General features: G+C 42.1%; 1 protein-coding gene across 3 annotated transcripts in view; it reads left to right on the top strand.

The window, feature by feature from the left end:
• The window catches only part of PHACTR4 (phosphatase and actin regulator 4), a 117,126-nt gene that overhangs the window by 18,875 nt on the left and 77,127 nt on the right, over positions 1-21,124 (top strand). The gene's annotated exons all lie outside the window — the stretch shown is intronic.

Here is a 21,124-nt window from a genome sequence, read left to right as displayed (position 1 = left end):
TTTCAAACAAAGAAACTGAGAAAATATATTGCCACAGAACCTCACCAAAGGAACTTCTAGAGGATGTACTTCAGGTCGAAGGAAGAATGCTTCTTGGAAACAAGGTCAGAGATGCAAAGAGGAATGATGAGCGAGGGATATGATGTCCGCTGGGGAAAATCTTAAGAAGGATTGACCTAATAAAACAATAATAACATATTATTTGTGGATGTAAAAATGGAAAGTACTCAAATATAAGTAGGGAAGGGGTTTGAAGTAAAAGCATTCCAAGAGTTCTTGTTTAATTAAGAAGGAGAGTAAAGATACTAACTTTAGACGTCAGGTAAAGTATTCATTTTTGCCTTTCAAGGGTGACAATAAAAAAGTAGAAATAGAAAGAATTAAAATAAATAGAAATTAGTAGAAAAATGGATGAGAAAAAAATCCAACAGAAGGCAAAAGAAAAAGAAAACTGGAAAGTGGAAGAAATAAAAAATGGAAAATAAAATGGTAGAAAGGGATACAGATATCTCTTATTCACAATAAAAATAAATTAGATCAGGTTTCCCCCAGAACTCTTTGTTTAAAAGACCAAGATGGTCCAATTAGAGAAGTAATAAAGAAGTCCTAAATAAATGGGAGACACATATGATATTCATGGATTGAAAGTCAGTATTATAAAGATGACAGTTCTCCCCAGTTTGTATTTTAGGTTGAATGTAATTCTAATAAAAGTTCCAAGAAGTTTTTTTCATGGAACTTGACACTTTGATGGAGCAGCTAAGATACTTCTGAAGACAAAAATGGGGAAACTTGCCCTACCTGATTACAGGACTCATTGTAAAACCGTAATCGTTATACAAGGTGGTTTTGGTCCTGTGATCAAGAAATAGACCTGTAGGGCTTCCCTCGTGGCACAGTGATTGAGAGTCCGCCTGCCGATGCAGGGGACACGGGTTCATGCCCCGGTCCGCGAGGATCCCACATGCTGCGGAGCGGCTGGGCCCGTGAGCCATGGCCGCTGAGCCTGCGCATCCGGAGTCTGAGCTCCGCAACGGGAGAGGCCACAACAGTGAGAGGCCCGTCTACCGCAAAAAATATATATATATATATATTTATTTATTTATTTATTTTTGGCTGCGTTGGGTCTTCGTTGTTGGGTCTTCATTGCTGCGCGGGCTTTCTCTAGTGGTGAGCAGGGGCTTCTCTTCGTTGTGGTGCGTGGGCTTCTCGTTGCGGTGGCTTCTCTTGTTTCCTAGCTCAGGCTCTAGGTGCGCAGGCTTCAGTACTTGTGGCTCGTGGGCTCTGGAGCACAGGCTCAGTAGTTGCAGCGCAAGAGCTTAGTTGCTCCACGGCATGTGGGATCTTCCTGGACCAGGGCTCGAACCCGTATCCCCTGCATTGGCAGGCAGATTCTTTTTTTTTAACATCTTTATTGGAGTATAATTGCTTTACAATGGTGTGTTAGTTTCTGCTTTATAACAAAGTGAATCAGTTATGCATATACATATGTTCCCATATCTCTTCCCTCTTGCGTCTCCCTCCCTCCCACCCTCCCTATCCCACACCTCTAGGTGGTCACAAAGCACCGAGCTGATCTCCCTGTGCTATGCAGCTGCTTCCCACTAGCTACCACTAGCTATCTATTTTACATTTGGTAGTGTATATATGTCCATGTCACTCTCTCACTTTGTCCCAGCTTACCCTTCCCCCTCCCCATGTCCTCAAGTCCGTTCTCTAGTAGGTCTGCGTCTTTATTCCCGTCTTGCCCCTAGGTTCTTCATGACCTTTTTGTCTTTTTTTTTTTAAGATTCCATATATATGTGTTAGCACACGGTATTTGTTTTTCTCTTTCTGACTTATTTCACTCTGTATGAGACTCTAGGTCCATCCACCTCACTACAAATAACTCAATTTCGTTTCTTTTTATGGCTGAGAAATATTCCATTGTATATATGTGCCACATCTTCTTTATCCATTCATCTGTCAGTGGACACTTAGGTTGCTTCCATGTCCTGGCTATTGTAAATAGAGCTGCAATGAACATTTTGGTACATGACTCTTTGAATTATGGTTTTCTCAGGGTATATGCCCAGTAGTGGGATTGCTGGGTCATATGGTAGTTCTATTTTTAGTTTTTTAAGGAACCTCCATACTGTTCTCCATAGTGGCTGTATCAATTTACATTCCCACCAACAGTGCAAGAGGGTTCCCTTTTCTCCACACCCTCTCCAGCATTTATTGTTTGTGGATTTTTTGATGATGGCCATTCTGACCAGTGTGAGATGATATCTCATTGTAGTTTTGATTTGCATTTCTCTAATGATTAATGATGTTGAGCATTCTTTCATGTGTTTGTTGGCAACCTGTATATCTTCTTTGGAGAACTGTCTATTTAGGTCTTCTGCCCATTTTTGGATTGGGTTGTTTGTTTTTTTAATATTGAGTTGCGTGAGCTGCTTGTAAATTTTGGAGATTAATCCTTTGTCAGTTGCTTCATTTGCAAATATTTTCTCCCATTCTGAGGGTTGTCTTTTCGTCTTGTTTATGGTTTCCTTTGCTGTGCAAAAACTTTGAAGTTTCATTAGGTCCCATTTGTTTATTTTTGTTTTTATTTCCATTTCTCTAGGAGGTGGGTCAAAAAGGATCTTGCTGTCATTTATGTCATAGAGTGTTCTGCCTATGTTTTCCTCTAATAAGAGTTTTATAGTGTCTGGCCTTACATTTAGGTCTTTAATCCATTTTGAGTTTATTTTTGTGTATGGTGTTAGGGAGTGTTCTAATTTCATTGTTTTACATGCAGCTGTCCAGTTTTCCCAGCACCACTTATTGAAGAGGCTTTCTTTTCTCCATTGTATATTCTTGCCTCCTTTATCAAAGATAAGGTTACCATATGTGCGTGGGTTTATCTCTGGGCTTTCTATCCTATTCCATTGATCTATATTTCTGTTTTTGTGCCAGTACCATACTGGCTTGATTACTGTAGCTTTGTAGTATAGTCTGAAGTCAGGGAGCCTGATTCCTCCAGCTCCGTTTTTCTTTCTCAAGATTGCTTTGGCTATTCGGAGTCTTTTGTGTTTCCATACAAATTGTGAAATTTTTTGTTCTAGTTCTGTGAAAAATTGACAGGCGGATTCTTAACCACTGCGCCACCAGGGAAGTCCAGAACATGAGGTTTTATCTGTTTTGTTTTTTCTTCCAGTTTTATTGAGATATAATTGACATATAGCACTGTATTAAGTGTTAGGCATACTGTATAATGATTTGACTTAAATACATCATGAAATGATTACCTCAATAAGTTTAGTGAACAACCATCATCACATGTGGATACAAAAGTAAAGAAAAGGAAAAAAATCTTTTTCCTTGTGATGAGAACTCTTAGGATTTACTCTTAACAACTTTCATATATAACATAGAGCAGTGTTAACAATATTTATCACGTTTTATGTCACATCCCTAGTACTTATTTATCTTACAACTAGAAGTTTGTACCTTTTGACTGACTACAACCAGACCCCCCCGCCACCCGCTACCCCAGCCTCTGGTAACCACAAATCTGATCTCTTTTTCTGTGAGTTTGTTTGTTTATTTTTTGAAGTATAATTGACCTATAACAGTATGTTTCTGTTACACAACATAGTGATTTGATATTTCTATACATTTCAAAATGATCACCACAGTAAGTCTAGTTACTGTCTGTCACCATATGAAGATATTACATAATTATATTGACTGTATTCCCCAATGGTACATTTCATACCCATAACTCATTTGTTTTATAGCTGGAAATTTTTACCTCTTAATCTTCCTCACCTATTTCTCTCCTCCCCACACCTCCCTCCCTTCTGGCAACCACCTGTTTGTTCTCTGTATCTATGATTCTGTCTGTTTTGTTCTGTTTGTTCCTTTATTTTGCTTTTTAGATTCCTCATATAAGTGAACTCATGTATTATTTATCTTTGTCTGACTTATTTCACTTCTCATTAAAGTCTCTTGTCCCAACCACGTTGTCACAAATGGCAAGATTTCATTTTTTTTTTTTGTGGTACGCGGGCCTCTCACTGTTGTGGCCTCTCCCATTGTGGAGCACAGGCTCCAGACGCGCAGGCTCAGTGGACATGGCTCACGGGCCCAGCCACTCCGCGGCATGTGGGATCTTCCCAGACCAGGGCACGAACCCGTGTCCCCTGCACCAGCAGGCGGACTCTCAACCACTGTGCCACCAGGGAAGCCCTCATTATTTTTTATAGGTGATTAATATTCCAGTGTGTGTGTCTGTGTCTGTGTCTGTGTGTGTGTGTGTGTACCACATCTTCTTTATCCATTCATCTATTGATGGGCACTTAGGTTGCTTCCATATCTTGGCTGTTGTAAATAATGCTGCAACGAACATAGGGGTGTATATATCTTTTCTAATTAGTGTTTTTGTTTTCTTTGGATAAATAACCAAGAGTAGGAATTGCTGGATCACATGGTAGCTCTGTTTTTAATTTTTTGAGGAATCTCCGTACTGTTTTCCATAGTGGCTGCACCAACTTACATTCCCACCAATAGTGCATGAGGGTTCCCTTTTCTCCATATCTTTGCCAACACTTGTTATTTGTTGTCTTTTTGTTAATAGCCATCCTGACAGGTGTGAAGTGCTGTCTCATTGTGATTTTGACTTGCATTTCCCTGATGATTAGTGATGTTGAACATCTTTTCATGTACTTGTTGGCCATCTATATGTCTTCTTTGGAGAAATATCTATTGAGATCCTCTGCCCATTTTTTAATCGAGTTTTTTTTGATGTTGAGTTGTATGAGTTCTTTGTATATTTTGGATATTAATCTCTTACAGAATATTTTGTTTGCAAATTTCTTCTCTCAGTAGGCAGCATTTTCGTTTTGTTGATAGTTTCCTTTGCTGTGCAAAAGCTTTTTAGTTTGATAAAAAACATATTACTGGGCTTCCCTGGTGGCACAGTGGTTGAGAGTCCACCTGCCGATGCAGGGGACACGGGTTCGTGCCCTGGTCCGGGAAGATCCCACATGCCGCAGAGCGGCTGGGCCCTTGAGCCATGGCCGCTGAGCCTGCGTGTCCGGAGCCTGTGCTCTGCAACGGGAGAGGCCACAACAGTGGGAGGCCTGCGAACTGCAAAAAAAACAAAAAACAAAAAACCCAAAAACATATTACTAAGACCGATGTTAAGGAGTGTACTCCGTGTGTTTTCTTCTAGAATTTTTATGGTTTCGAGTCTTACATTTAAGTCTTTAATCTGTTTTGAATTTATTTTTGTGCATGGTGTGAGAAAGTAGTCCAGTTTGATTCTTTTGCATATAACTGTCCAGTTTTCCCAGCACCATTATTGAAGAGGCTGTCTTTTCCTTATTGTGTATTCTTGCCTCCTTTGGCGTAGATTAATTGCCCAAGAAGCGTGGGTTCATTTCTGGGCTCTCTATTTTGTTCCATTGATATATGTGTCTGTTTTTCTGCCAGTGCCATACTGCTTTGATTAGCTTTGTATTATAGTTTGAAATCAGGGAGTGTGATATGTCCAGCTTTGTTCTTCTTTCTCAAGACAGTTTTGGCTATTCGGGGTCTTTTGTTTCCATACAAATTTTAGAATTATTTGTTCCAGTTCTGTGAAAAATGCCATGGGTATTTTGGTAGGGATTGCACTGAATCTGTAGATTGCCTTGAGTAGTATGGTCATTTTAACAGTATTAATTCTTCCAATCCATGAGCATGGTGTATCTTTCCAACTGTTTTTGTTGTCTTCAGTTTTTCATCAGGGTCTTATAGTATTTCAAGTATAGGTCTTTTACCTCCTTAGTTAGATTTATTTCTAGGACTTTATTCTTTTTGTCGCACTGTAAATGGGATTGCTTTCTTAATTTCTCTTTCTGATATTTCATTGCTAGTGTAAAGAAATGCAACAGATTTCTGTATATTTTGTATCCTGCAACTTTACTGAATTTGCTGGTGAGTTCTGGTAGTTTTTTGTTGGTGTCTTCAGGATTTTCTATGTATAATATCATGTCATCTGCAAACAGGGACAGTTTTACTTCTTCCTTTCCAATTTGGATTCCTTTTTTTTTTTTTTTTTTTTGGATTCCTTTTATTTCTATTTCTTGTCTGATTGCTGTGGCTTGGACTTCCAATCTATATTGAATAAAAGCGGTGAGAGTGGGCATCCGTGTCTTGTTCCTGATCTTAGAGGAAATGCTTTCAGCTTTTCACTGTTAAGTATGATGTTAGCTGTGGGCTTGTCAAAACTGGCCTTTATTATGTTGAGGTACATTCCTTCTACGTCCACTTTGTGGAGAGTTTTTATCATAAGCAGATGTTGAATTTTGTCAAAACCTTTTTCTGCATCTATTGAGATGATTTTTATTCTTCAGTTTGTTAATGTGATGCATCACATTGATTGATTTGCAGACATTGAACCATCCTGCATTCTGGGATAAATTCCACTTGATCATGGTATATGATCCTTTTAATGTATTGTTGAATTTGGTTTGCTAATATTTTTGAGGATTTTTGCATCTATGTTCAGTGATATTGGCCTGTAATTTTCTTTTTTTGTGATATCTTTGTCTGGTTTTGGTATCAGGATGTTGCTGGCCTCATAGAATGAATTCGGAAGCATTTCTTCCTCAGCAATTGTTTGGAATAGTTTGAGAAGGGTAGGTATTAACTCTTCTCTAAACATTTGGTAGAGTTTACCTGTGAAGCCTTCTGGTCCTGGACTTTTGTTTGTTGGGAGTTTTTTTTTTTTTTTTTTGTGGTACGCGGGCCTCTCACTGTTGTGGCCTCTCCCGTTGCGGAGCACAGGCTCCGGACGCGCAGGCCCAGTGGCCATGGCTCACGGGCCCAGCCGCTCTGCGGCATGTGGGATCTTCCCAGACCGGGGCACGAACCCGTGTCCCCTGCATCGGCAGGCGGACTCTCAACCACTGCGCCACCAGGGAAGCCCGCGTTGGGAATTTTTTAAAATCACTGACTCAGTTTCATTACTAGTAACTGGTCCGTTTATATTTTCTATTTCTTTCTGATAATCTGTCTTGGGAGATGGTACATTTCTAGGAATTTGTCCATTTCTTCTATGTTGTCCATTTATGGTACATAATTGTTTGTGATAATATCTTATTGCCCCAGTTATCGAAGGCAGGTGAGGAACAGGAATTGGGAATCAAAGAGTTTGGTTTTTAAAGTATAACATGTTTGAGAGACTTACTAGATTTCTAAGTAAAAGTATTGTGTAGACTGTGAATATACCAGTCTGAAGTTCAAGGAAGAGATTCAATCTGGAAATAGGAATTTGGGAGTCATCAATATATATATAGCATTTAAAGCTGTAGAAGTGGATAAGATGACTAGTCAGGGTTCATATTTGGGGTGTTACTACATCTCTAGGAGGATTTAGATATTTAGGGGGATGGTTTTGGGTGTCGTAATAACTGAGGAGGCAATGGGCACTTAATGTGCTGGGGTAAAGAATACTAAGTGACGATTGCTAAATGTCCTGCAATGTATGGGACATTACTTAATATAGAATTGTCTCAGCCAAAATGCCAGTGATGTTCTAGGGAAGGAGAGAGTGAAAATAGTAAAGAGATGAGATTCAGGGGCCAAATCTGGAGCTCTGCAATGTTTAGAGGTCAGGAAGAAGAGGAGGTTCCTGCAAGAGGCTACCTCAGTTGAAGTAGGAAGAAAACAAGGACTCTAAGAGTTGCATAGACCCCAGTTTAGGGAACACTTTAACAATTAATTACTGGAGCTGTGGTACCTAGATTAAAGAGGAATAAGTCCAGAGGCAGTGAGACTATTTTGGATTCTATTGTGTCTTCAGGCAGTGGAGATGAAGAGATGGATATGAAATATGTTTTGGAAATATCTCATATGATGTGGAGGATGAGATTTCTGGTTTGGGCAACTGGGTGGGTGGTGGTAAGGTAGGAAATTGCAGGAAGGGGAAGGAGTAAGGATGAGTGGGAGGTAGATAATGAATTGTTTTGTGCATGTTGAATGGAGGTTTATGGATATCTAAGTGGAGATGTTTAGTGAGTTGTGTGTGTGTGTGTGTGTGTGTGTGTGTGTATTATATATATATATTTATTTGGAGCTGATTCATTCAAAATATATTTGTTATTGAGCACTTACTATTTTCCAGGTACTATTCTAGGTGTTATAGAGATATAGCAGTGAACAAAAATAGGCAAAATACTTTTCCTGAAAGAGCTTGTATTTTAGTGAGAGGAGATGATAAACACAATTTAAAAAGTAAATTTATACAATATGTAGAAGATAAGTGCTCTCTGAAATATAAAGCTGGGAAAAGAGATAAAGCAGGGGTAGAATGGGGTGATACTGGTGATTGCGATTTAAAGTAGGATGATAGGGACTTCCCTGGTGGTCCAGTGGTTAAGAATCTGCCTTCCAGTGCAGGGGACGCGGGTTCGATCCCTGGTCAGGGAACTAAGATCCCACATGCCGCGGGGCAACTAGGCCATGTGCCCCAACTACTGAGGCCGCGTGCCCCAACTAGAGAACCTGCGCACTGCAACTACTGAGCTGCGCGCTCTGGAGCCCACACACCACAACTAGAGAGAAGCCCACGCACCACAACGAAAGATCCCGCATGCTGCAAGGAAGATCCTGCATGTCGCAACTAAGACCTGAAGCAGCCAAATAAATAAATAATTTTTTTTTTTTAAAAAGTAGGATGTTAAAGGAAGGCTTCACTAAGAAGGCAACACTTGAGCAAAGAACTAAAGGAATTGAGGAATGAATATCTGGGGAATGAGCATTCCAGAGTGAATAGCAAGTGTAAAGGCCTTGAGCATGCCTGGCAGATTCAAGGAACAGCAAGGAGGCTCACCTGCCTGACGTTTTAGTGAGGGAGGGAGAGCATAGTTGAGCATGATGGGGGTATGTGAGCATGGTCATCTGTTGAAAGTACTTTGGGACTTCCCTGGTGGTCCAGTGGTTAAGAATCCACCTTCCAATGCAGGGGACGTGGGTTCGATCCCTTGTCGGGGAACTAACATCCCACATGCCGCAGGGCAACTAAACCTGTGTGCCGCAACTAGAGAGAAGCCGTGCACCGCAACTACTGAGCCTGTATGCTCTAGAGCCTGCACACTACAACTACTGAGCCTGCGTGCCACAACTAAAGAAAAGCCTGCAACGAAGAGCCTGCACACTGCAACGAAGACCCAGTGTGGTCAAAAAATAAAAAATAAATTAAAAAAAAAAAAGAAAGTACTTTGGCTTTTATCCTGAGCTTTTGAGGGATCTGGACTGAGCATATGTATAGGTTTGGGCATCTTCTGCACGTAGACGGTTAGAGAAGCCATGGGAATATTTCTGTCTTGCACATGCATTCATTTAGATGGAGACACAAAGTAGTCTCATTTTCTGCAAAGACTACACAGGATTCTTCAGCAAGATACCCTTCTGTTTGTGATTCTCTGAGGACAGGGGTGTGTTTGTTTGTTTTATTTTATCTTTGCCAGGCCTTAGTTGCAGCATGCGGACTCCTTAGTTGTGGCATGCATGCAGGATCTAGTTCCCCAACCAGGGATCAAACCTGGGCCCCCTGCATTGGGAGCATGAAGTCTTACCCACTGGGCCACCAGGGAAGTCCCAGGGGTGTTTTTTGTTTGTTTGTTTTTTATTTATGTTCTTGGCTGTGTTGGGTCTTAGTTGCAGCATGTGGGATATCTTTTGTTGTGGCATGCGGGCTTCTCTCTAGTTGTGGTGCACGTGTTTCTCTCTAGTTGTGGTGTACGGGTTTTCTCACTCTAGTTGTGGCATCAGGCTCCATGGCATGTGGGCTCTGTAGTTGTGGCATGCAGGCTCCAGAGCGCATGGGCTCTGTAGTTTGCGGCACATGGACTCTCTCGTTGAGGTGCGTGAGCTCAGTGGTTGTGGCACACGTGGGCTTAGTTGCCCTGCGGCATGTGGAATCTTAGTTCCCCCACCAGGGATCAAACCAGTGTTCCCTGCATTGGAAGGCGCATTCTTTACCACTAGACCACCAGGGACGACCCCCCAGGGTGTTTTAATTGAAACTTTACATCAGCTAACCCAGGATCATCATCCCTATTATCTAGTGATAATGTGATTAACAGTTGAGGTACTACTGATTCTCCCTTCTCAATCTGCCTGTAAATCCTGTTACTTTCATTAACCATTTCAGATATTCAATTTTTTGTTATTATTGCCATTTCACTTGTTTACCAGATATTTATCCAGTGCCAAGTACATATGAAAAAAACGTGCTAACCTCAGATCTGTTGGCATGAGAGGTTGGATGGAGCTTTGTTTACACAAATGAACACACTGTATTGAGGTTTCTAATGACTGTTGCCCATATTAGTGACAATTTTCTAATTTCTTTTGTACTTGTTCTTAGAAGGTTAACACTCTACTAATTTGACTTCCCAGCTAGTTTTAGTGGTTGCTCTGGGGATTACAATTCACATTTTACCTTAAAACAATCTAGTTTAGATTAATACCAACTTAATCTCAGTAGTGTACAAAAAAATTTCTCCAGTGTAGCTTGACTCCTTCTCCCCTTCTTGGTGCTTTATTCTCATATAAATTATATATTTATATATTACAAGCCCATTAACATGGTTTTATAGTTACTGCTTTATGCATTGTTTTTTAAATTAGATAGGAGAAGAAATAAAAAATACATTTATACCGTCATCTTCTTTTGGGAGGGGTGTGCCAGCTGTCATGTGGGATCTTAGTTCCCTGACCAGGGATTGAACCTCTCCCCCCTAAAGTGGAAGCACAGAGTTTTAACTGCTGGACCACCAGGGAAGTCCCTATACTGTCTTCTTTATTTTTATATTTATCTATGTAGTTACCTTACTGGTACTCTATTTCTTCCTGTGGATTCTAGTTACTGTCTGGTTTCTCTTTATGTCAGCATAAAAGTCTCCCTTTAGTATTTCTTGTAGGCATGTCTGCTAGTAATGAATGCTTTATGTTTTTGTTTATCTGGGAATGTCATAATTTCTCCTTTGTTTTAGAAGCATAGTTTTGCTGGATATAGAATTCTTAGTTGACAATCTTTCTCTTTCAGCACTTGAACATAAGTATGGATCACTTTGTGTTTATCCTACATAGACTTTATTTAGCTTCTTGGATGTGTTTTTCATCATATTTGGGCACTTATTGGCCATTCTTTCTTTTTTTTTTTTTTTTTTTGTGGTACGCGGGCCTCTCACTGTTGTGGCCTCTCCCATTGCGGAGCACAGGCTCCAGACGCACAGGCTCAGCGGCCATGGCTCACGGGCCCAGCCGCTCCATGGCATGTGGGATCCTCCCAGATCGGGGCACGAACCCACGTCCCCTGTATTGGCAGGAGAACTCTCAACCACTGTGCCACCAGGGAAGCCCGCCATTATTTCTTCATCCTCCCATTTGCTTGTTTGTATGCTTGGTGGTTTGTATACTTGATAATTTGTTCTCTGAGGCTCTGTTCATTTTTCTTCATGCTTTTTTCTTTCTGTTCCTCATATTGGATAATCTCAATTAACCTATCTTAGAGTTTGCTGATTCTTCTGCCTGCTCAAATCTGCTGTTGAGCCTATCTAGAAAAATCTGTTTCTTTCTTTTTTAAATATAATTTCTGTCTCTGTTGAGATTCTCTATTTAATGAGGCATCATTCTCATACTTTAATTCTTTTTTTAAAATTTATTTTAATTTATTTTTGGCTGCATTGAGTGTTGCTGCACGCGGGCTATCTCTAGTTGTGGCGAGCAGGGGCTACTCTTTGTTGTGGTGCATGGGCTTCTCATTGCGGTGGCTTCTCTTGTTGCAGAGCACGGGCTCTAGGCGCACGGGCTTCAGTAGTTGTGGCTCACGGGCTCTAGAGTGCAGGCTCAGTAGTTGTGGTCCATGGGCTTAGTTGCTCCATCACAGCATGTGGGATCTTCCCGGACTAGGGCTCGAACCTGTGTCCCCTGCATTGGCAGGCAGATACTTAACCACTGCGCCACCAGGGAAGTCCCTCATACTTTAATTCTTTAGGCATGGTTCCCTTTAGTTCTTTGAATTTTTGCTTGTGTGTTCTTAGTTCCCAGACCAGGGATCAAACCTGGGCCCTCTGCAGTGAAAGTGCAGAGTCCTAACCACCGGACCGCCAGGGAATTCCCTTCTTTGTAATATTTATAATACCTTATTTAAAGTCTTTGTCTAGGGCTTCCCTGGTGGCGCAGTGGTTAAGAATCCGCCTGCCAATGCAGGGGACATGGGGTCGAGCCCTGGTCTGGGAAGATCCCACATGCTGTGGAGCAACTAAGCCCGTGTGCCACAACTACTGAGCCCGCATGCCACAACTACTGAAGCCTGCGCTCCTAGAGCCCGTGCTCCGCAACAAGAGAAGCCACCACAATGAGAAGCCCACACACCACAACAAAGAGTAGCCCCCACTCGCCGCAACTAGAGAAAGCCCACGCACAGCAACGAAGACCCCAACGCAGCCAAAAAATAAATTAATCAAATAAATTAATTTTTAAAAAAGTCTTTGTCTATTAAGTCCAACATCTAAGCTTCCTCAGATACAGTTTTATTGATTGCTTTCTTCCTCCTATATATGCACTATACTTTCCTGTTGATGTGTCTTATTTTTGTATTGAAAAGTGAGCATTTAAAATAATGTGGCGGGGGCTTCCTTGGTGGCGCAGTGGTTGGGAGTCCGCCTGCCGATGCAGCGGACGCGGGTTCATGCCCTGGTCTGGGAAGATCCCACATGCCACGGAGCGGCTGGGCCCCTGAGCCATGGCCGCTGGGCCTGCGCGTCCGGAGCCTGTTGCTCCGCAACGGGAGAGGCCACAGCAGTGAGAGGCCCGCGTACTGCAAAAAGAAAAATAATAATTAATAATGTGGCAGGACTTCCCTGGTGGTCCAGTGGTGAGGAATCTGCCTTACATTGAAGGGGACGCAGGTTCGATCTCTGGTCAGGGAACTAAGATCCCACATGCCGTGGGGCAACTGAGCCTGTGCGCCACGGCTACTGAGCTCACACGCCTCAACTAGAGAGCCTGTATGCTGCAAACTACAGAACCCACACGCTCTGGAACCTACACGCCACAACTAAAGAGAAGCCTGCGCGCCACAACGAAAGATCCCATGTGCCGCAACTAAGACCCGACACAGCCAAAAATAAATAGAATAAAATAAATAAAATGATAAATAAATCTTTTTTAAAATTAAAATAAAATAAAATAATGTGGCAAGTCTGCAAATCAGATTCCCCTCCTTCCTGTGGGTTTCTCATTGCTGTTTGTTGAGTGACTTCCCTGGACTAAATCTGTAGAGCCTGTATTCTTTGTTTTGTGCAGACGTTGAAGTGCCTGCTTGGTTGACTTAGTGGTTAGCTAATGATTAGACAGAAATTTCCTTAAATGCCTTGAACCAATAAGTTTTCTAGCCTTTGCCGAGGGTACTCTGTGTATATTGCAGTATGCCATCAATGTTCCTGCAGGCAATTTACAACTTTGCCTTAGCCATCACTTTCTGCTTGCACAGACCTCAAGGTCACCCAGAGGTGAGAGATTAGGGCCTCCTTAAGACTTTCCCTGAGCCCATAAATGCATGTGTCCTTCTAGATATCCAAGAATATGTCAGCTTTTCAAAGCCCCTTATAGACGTCTCATTCCTGAACATTCAAATTTTTTGGTCAGTGTCCTGTTAGCCCTAACTGGTATCATCACTGCCTTAGGCAGTTGGGATGTTAAACAGTTGCCACTGATTATTTTTGAAAAATGTGCTAAGGATAAGGTTGTTCACACACAACAAGCTCTGAGTCAGGTCAAATAAAGTAACTCTGAGAATGGAACTTCTTGGTGCTAATCAGATCAGATAGTAACAGTTCTCTGGGCATGGGGTTTTTGGGGAGCTCCAAATTTGTTCTGCCCCCTCCAGTGGTTGCTAGGCTGCTGGTTTTAATAACTAATGTTGTGAGGCTCTTGGTTTTCAAGGCTGCCAGAAAGCTAGGGGAGGAGAGGGAGATGGGAATCAGGCAAGTTAAAATGCCATAAAACTCACTGTACTTACCAAGATTCAGGCATTTTCTTTTTTTTTTTTTTAATTATAGTAAAATATACATAATATAAAGTTTCCCATTTTAACATTTTTTAAGGGTACAGTTCAGTGCCATTAAATACATTCACATTGTTGTGCAGCTGTTACTACCATCCATTTACAGAACTTTTTCATCTTCCCAAACTGAAACTCTACCCATTAAACAGCTCTTCCCCCTACCCCTGGCAACCACCATCCAACTCTCTGCCTGTATGAATTTGGCTAGTCTGGGTACTTCATGGAAGTGCAGTCATACAATATTTATCCTTTTGTGTCTGGCTTATTTCAGTTAGCATAATCATCCATGTTGTAGTATATGTCAGAATTTCATTCCTTATTAAGGCTGAATAATACATACCACATTTTATTTACCTGTTCACCCACTGATGGATATTTGGATTGTTTCCACCTTTTGGCTATTGTCAATAATGCTGCTGTGAACATAGGTGTACAAATATCTGTTTGATTTCCTGCTTTCAATTCTTTGGGGTATATACCCAGGAGTAGACTTGATGAATCATATGGTAATTGTTTTTAATTTAAAAATTTTTTGAGGAAGTACTATTCTGTTTTCCCAGCAGCTGCATCATTTTATATTCCCACCACTAATGCACAAGTGTTCTAATTTCTCCACATCCTCCTAACACTTGTTATTTTCTGTTTTTAATTTGGATAATGTCAAGTTTATCTATTTTTTTCTTTTGGTGTCATAACTAAGAAACCATTGCCTAATCCAAGGTCATAAATTTATGCCTATGTTTTCTTTTAAGAGCTTTCTAGTTTTAGCTCCTACATTTAGATCTTTTATCTATTTTGAGTTAGTTTTTTCAAAGTACCTTTTAAATTAAATTAAATTTTATTTACTTTATATTTTGGCCATGCCGTGCAGCATGTGGGATCTTAGTTCCCTGACCAGGGATCAAACCCGTGGCCCCTGCAGTGGAAGTGTGGAGTCTTAACCACTGGACCACCAGGGAAGTCCTATTTTGAGTTAATTTTTGTATTTTCTATTTCATTAATTTCCACTCTAATCCTTATTATTTCCTTCCTTTTGATTTATTTTGTTTTTCTTCTATTATCTTACAGTAAACTATTGTGTTGTTGATTTCAGATCTTTCTTCTTTTTTAATGTAGTATTTACAGCTATAAATTTCCCTCTAAGCACTGCTTTAGCTGCATCCCGTAAGTTTTGGTATTTTGCATCATTTTCATTTGTCTCATCTACTTCTTTATATATGTTGAGAGAGTAGCTGGAGGGCCTCTCTTCCTGGGGAATACTTAGAAGAGGAAGATTAGTACTTTGTCTCCTGCTGCTGCAACTGGTTGGTCTCAGGGTTACAACTAATAATTGTTACCTCTTTCCACTCTCCATTTCAGATTCCCCTTGCCTTCAGCTACCATCTGTGCCAGTCTCAATGGCTTTACTTAGTGGTATGACCCAAACCCTCATTCCTGAGGGATCTGAACCACTGGTTACCATGCTTTTCTCAGGTTAGAGTTTCCAACTTGTCTGTTTACTGTATTGTCAGAATTGGGAAAGAGAATACCAGTAGGCACCAAAGTGGATCATCTGAATTTTAAATATATTTTCATTGTGGTGTGGAATAGCAACCCTCTTTCTGATAATGAGGATTAGTTACCCCTACCAAGATGATAGTTCCTCTTCTTGCCTGATGATCCATGGATACGAGGACTCCACAATGCCCAGGTGACAGCTGTAGCTTATAGCCTCTTGGGACTCTCGTCTCCTGTGGAAGTGTTCCTTTTTTGGTGACCAAGATCTTTAACTCTGCAGAACCCAGAGTTGCAGAGATAGGAAACAAAAATTCCCCAGGTGGGTCTTTGGGATTGATAATAAACAGGGTATGCTATTTCTACCCACCCCCCCGCCCCATTTCTCACATCCATGTATTTTTCCTGTTTTGAAGACCACTAGCATATAAAGGTCTTTGATTTGGTGTATATATTGCACCCTGGAAGATGGTACTCTTCTGTCATAAAATACGTCATTGAGTTGGTGCTTCAGCTGTGCCTTCATCAGGCCATTCCAGTGCTCTTTTAGGTTAGCAGATTCTAGGTGTTGTTGTATATATACCACCAGTAGATCCCATGGTCCTGGGCCCTCTCTTGCACTTACTTTACTACAGAGTGGGTCCCTTGTCATGAAATGATGTTATGTAGGATGATGCTTACTGGTAGATTAAACATTTCCTTAACTCTCATGTACTGTTCACTGCAGCCCTGAGGGCAGGAAAGGCAAATGTACAGCCAGAATATGTCCCTATTTCTTTCTTTTTTTTTTTTAATTAATTAATTTATTTGGCTGCTCCAGGTCTTAGTTACAGCATGCAGGATCTTTGTTGCAGCATGAAGGATCTAGTTCCCTGACCAGGGATCAAACCCGGGCCATCTGCATTGGGAGCATGGAGCCTTAACAGCTGGACCACCAGGGAAGTCCCCCTGTTTCTTTCAGAATAAATTGTTCACCTTTTCAGGGTGGAAGGGGCCAAATACAGTCAGCTTGCCATCCAAAGGCTGGTTGGTTTCCTTGAAAGATGTCATACTGGAAGCTTTGTGTTTGTCTCTGTTGCTGGCCATTCGGGCTCTTGGTGGCATCAGTAGCTAGAGCATACTTGGTAAGTAGGACTTCATACTGTTGTCTATGCATAGAGTATATCTCTGCCACATGACCACTTTCTTTCAGGTGCTCATTTTTCTACAACTGGGGAGGCCATGACAAAAGATAGCTGATGTAAACTGGTTGAGTCATTGTCTACTTGGTGGTTTTGTGCTTTTTTCATGGTAGATGTTCTCTGATGACTGTTAACATGTGATAAGAAGATCTTCAAATGTGTCTATTCTTGTATCCTCCCACGTGCCTCTACCTTAAGACCTCCTTCCCCTAATTTTCTTTTTTTTTTCCCCCTAATTTTCTAATCGTTCTCCTTTTATGCCCCCTGACCAGCACATCAGGACATTTACCTGTGAGTCCACATATATTTTAACCTCAAACCAATTCTTTGTCTGCACAAAGTAGACAGTCTGCCTGAAGCTCTGCCCATTGGGCACTGTCCTTCAGTGCCAACCCCGAGTGAGGCTGTGGTGCAACCACTGTCCATTTTTGACTTGGACCCAGTTACAGCCATCTGTGAAGAAGGTGAGGGTTTTTCCTTTGTCAGCTGGCTGTGAGGGCCCCCCAGTATGGCCAAAGGTATATGCTAATGAAGGGGCACTTTGCAACAATGGTAGATGATATGAGGGTTTGGGCTATGTACTCATGCTCGTGACTTCTGGTCCTACTTGTGCTAGATACTGGATGTATCACCTTCATCTTAATGCTGAATTATTGCTGGGTCCACCCAACCCTATGACTTGGTATGTCTCATAGAACCTAGGTCATGGTGGGTGATTCTGGATAAATGGTCACTTGGTGTCACATCATCAGGTGTTCTATATATGCTAGGACCCAGTAGCATGCCAGGAGTTGTTTTGCAGAAGGCATACAATTTTCCACTGAAAATGGAATGGCCTTGCTCCAGATCCCAGGGGTCTGCATAGTGATTCTCCCACTGGGGCTTGCCATAATACCATAGCATTTGCCAGATTGTTTGCCTCACCATCCAGACCTGCAGAGTCCTTTACTGTTCTGGAAACTGGTAACTTTTTGTGTCACCTGATATAAAAGCCAGAACAGTATTCTTGGGTGTCATGCTTCCCTCTTAATGGTGGGAGGTGCAAGATGCATTTGGTTCCTTGGATGCCTTTACTTGAATGGCATGTTTTATCAAGCCCCTGACTACTGGGCCTATAAAAATTTTACTGATGAATGGGTGCCTGAATCTCTGTAGCATTTATCTTTCACCCTCTGGAGTCCATGTGTTCTGTCAAGGCCTTCAGTGTGCTATCCACCTCCTGTTCATCTGGCCCAATTAGCATGATGTTATTAATATAGTAGGTCAGTGTGATATTCTATAAGAAGTCTATATTATCATAAGACTATATTACATGAGACAGTGGCAAAATTGACATGGTCCTGTAAAAGTATGCTATAATCCATTCCGTGTGAATGTGAATTGTTTCTGATCCTACTTTCTTGACGGGATAAGAGAAAAAGAACTTATTCCTTCGATCTCTGACAGTGTACTATGCTCCTGAGGCTGTGTTAATTGGCTCTAGCAAAGATACCACATCTGGCACTGCAGTTGTGGCTACTATTAGATTGAGTTTGTGGTAATCTACCTTCCTCCAGGATTTATCTGGTTTCTGCCGGGACCACACTGGTAAATCCTGCATCCTCTGGGGGTGTAGCACTAATTTCTGCCATCTCCCCTCCCTTGCCCCCAGAATACAATATTGTTTTCTTTTGTGTTTATTATCTTGGAAGGTGGGATGGGGCACCCACCTTTAGAGGCTTCCTTCCACTTGGCCTTCTCCAGTATAACTCCTATCCCATAGGCCAAGGACTCACTAACTTCCAGGTATGTCTATTTCAATTATACATTCAGGGTCCAGGGAAGTGACCACCAGGATGGTTCACACACCCAGTGGGCCCATCGTGAACTGGATCTTGGCCAGGGCTCAGTTTATTTCCTGATCCTCATAAGTCCATGATTATACTTCCAGACTCCAGGTGTCAATGTCAACCTGTCCTTAAAATGTTAGCATTCCCGTTTTCGCAGTTTACTGTTACCTGAGTAAATGACCGTAGACAGAGCTGATTACATAATTTGCATGCTGAATACACCTGGATTGAGAGTGGGCGAGGGAAATTGCCCACCAAAAGTACGTGGCACTCCTAGCCCAGGCAGGGAAAGGATGGCCAGCTGGGACCAGAGGGAGTGGCCAAGAGGCCGCTCCTGGGAAGACAGGAAGAGGTGGACTGTGTGTGAGCTGAGGCTTCAAGCCCCCAGCACATGCTTCATTTTCATCCTCAGATTTCACTTATGGAGCAGAAATTCATAGATAAAATTATTAAGAATTTTAAGACAGTGACTGCAGAGCATTAAACTTCAAGTGCAGGGACCTTCTGAGTATGGAGTCCATAAGACCTATAGTATATGGGTCTCTTAGGCCATAGGTTTCTCAGGGAATTGTTATACTTGCTTTGGTGTTGCAGGTTCTTTTCTCTTGGGTACCTGGCCTCCTTCAGTCAAAGGGGTCAGGATCTGAAACTGGCTCATGTTCAGACACTGGGCATGGATTCTGATATTTTTTTATTGAGGGGACTAACCTCAGCATCCAGATCTTCCATCCCTGATTTCTTTTGATGTTACAGATGGAGAAGTGCTCTTATTAGCTGCTTGTCTATTTTGCTTCATAAATACACCATGCTTTATTAACTATCTCTGCAAATCTGTGAGTCGGATTCCTTTGACTGCCACTCTGACTTTGCTGATCTTTATAGTAAGTGTCTCCATCTGGCTTCAATCATTAAGTACCATGGCCTGGTCTCCTTTGTTTCAGGGTCCTGTCATCACCGTTGCTATCAGTGGCATTAGGTTTTTTTTTTGTTTTATACATCTTTTTCTTTTTTTGGTTGTGTTGGGTCTTCATTGCCCCGCGCGGGCTTTCTCCAGTTGCAGCGAGCGGGGGCTGCTCTTCGTTACGGTACACTGGCTTCTCATTGCGGTGGCCTCTCTCGTTGCGGAGCATGGGCTCTAGGTGCGTGGGCTTCAGTAGTTGTGGCACGCGGGCTCAGTAGTTGTGGCTCGGGGGCTACAGAGCACAGGCTCAGTAGCTGTGGCGCACGGGCTTAGTTGCTCTGTGGCATGTGGGATCTTCCCAGACCAGGGATCGAAGCCGTGTCTTCTGCATTGGCAGGCGGATTCTTAATCACTGCACCACGAGGGAAGTCCCAGTGGCATTAGTTTTATAACAAATTCTCTATGGAGAACAGCTTTTAAACTTCTTAATGATGCTGGTGCCCCTCTCACCAGCACATTCCTTATAGTATCCTCCCAGCCATTTCAAGGAACATAATACTTTTTTCTGACCACTTCAGCAAGCCAACTTCACTAAGTGAACCTTTTAATCCCTTCCTCCCGTCTGCCACTGCAGTTTTGTCATTGCTACTTATCATGGGCCGTGACTTTTCCAGCTTTTAGGAACCATCCTAGTGATAAGTTCATACCATATTCTGAGGTTTTTGCCAGGGTGTTAAATCCTGTATCTTCGGAGAGAGTGATCAGTAACTTTATGTTCTGGTTCTGATGTTCAAGCACCCTCAGAATTCACATTTGCTCTCACTTAGCCCCTGCCAGTACATGCTGGCTAAGTCTTGCAGCTCCCTTGGGTTATAATTCCTTTGTGACCTTATCAGGCACAAAATATCTGGGCTGGGTTATGCCCTGACCTACTACAAGTTAGGAGGCATGGAGGTGGCAGATCCTGAGGGGACATTGTTTACCGAGCAGGGTGGGGAGGCCTCTGCATCATCTTCAAGTGCGGGAAGAGTGCTAGCTCTTACAGAGATGGTGAGCCAGTTTCGCAGTTTCAAGGGCACTATTGCATTCAAGATATTGGAGGGGCATCAACTCAGTTGTCTCCATCTCATGTATGAGGGTCTCGTTCTTTCCCAGTCAGGGGCCTGGCGTGGCATAGCATACCTCCCTTGGCTGAGAGTTAACCTTCCTTGGTGCTCGGCTGCTCTGTTGATTAACTCTTGGGCCTGGTCTCCAGCTTTTTCTCTCCTCCTGCCACAGAAAAGAGCCTCTTTATAAACTACCAGGAGGCCCTGGGGTGTTCATATTTGACTTTCTTTTTTTAAATTACTTATTGATGCTTACTTACTTATTTAGGCTGCGCCACACAGCTTGTGGGATTTTAGTTCCCAACCAGGGATTGAACCCCGGCCCTTGCCAGTGAAAGCATAGAGTGCTGACCGCTGGACTGCCAGGGAATTCCCCATATTTGACTTTCAGTTGACTGTTAATCACTCTTAGCTTTTTGTTATCTTCTTCTAGAGCATCAGTTAAGTTTAGTAATAGCCGTTCAATTCCATTGTCATTATAGTTATTTCCCCCTTACTCTTCAAGTACCTCATCAATCCAATCA

The sequence above is a fragment of the Orcinus orca genome, chromosome 1, assembly GCF_937001465.1.
Source record: "Orcinus orca chromosome 1, mOrcOrc1.1, whole genome shotgun sequence".
Lineage (NCBI taxonomy): Eukaryota > Metazoa > Chordata > Mammalia > Artiodactyla > Delphinidae > Orcinus > Orcinus orca.
This window is presented reverse-complemented; position numbering and strand designations above follow the sequence as displayed.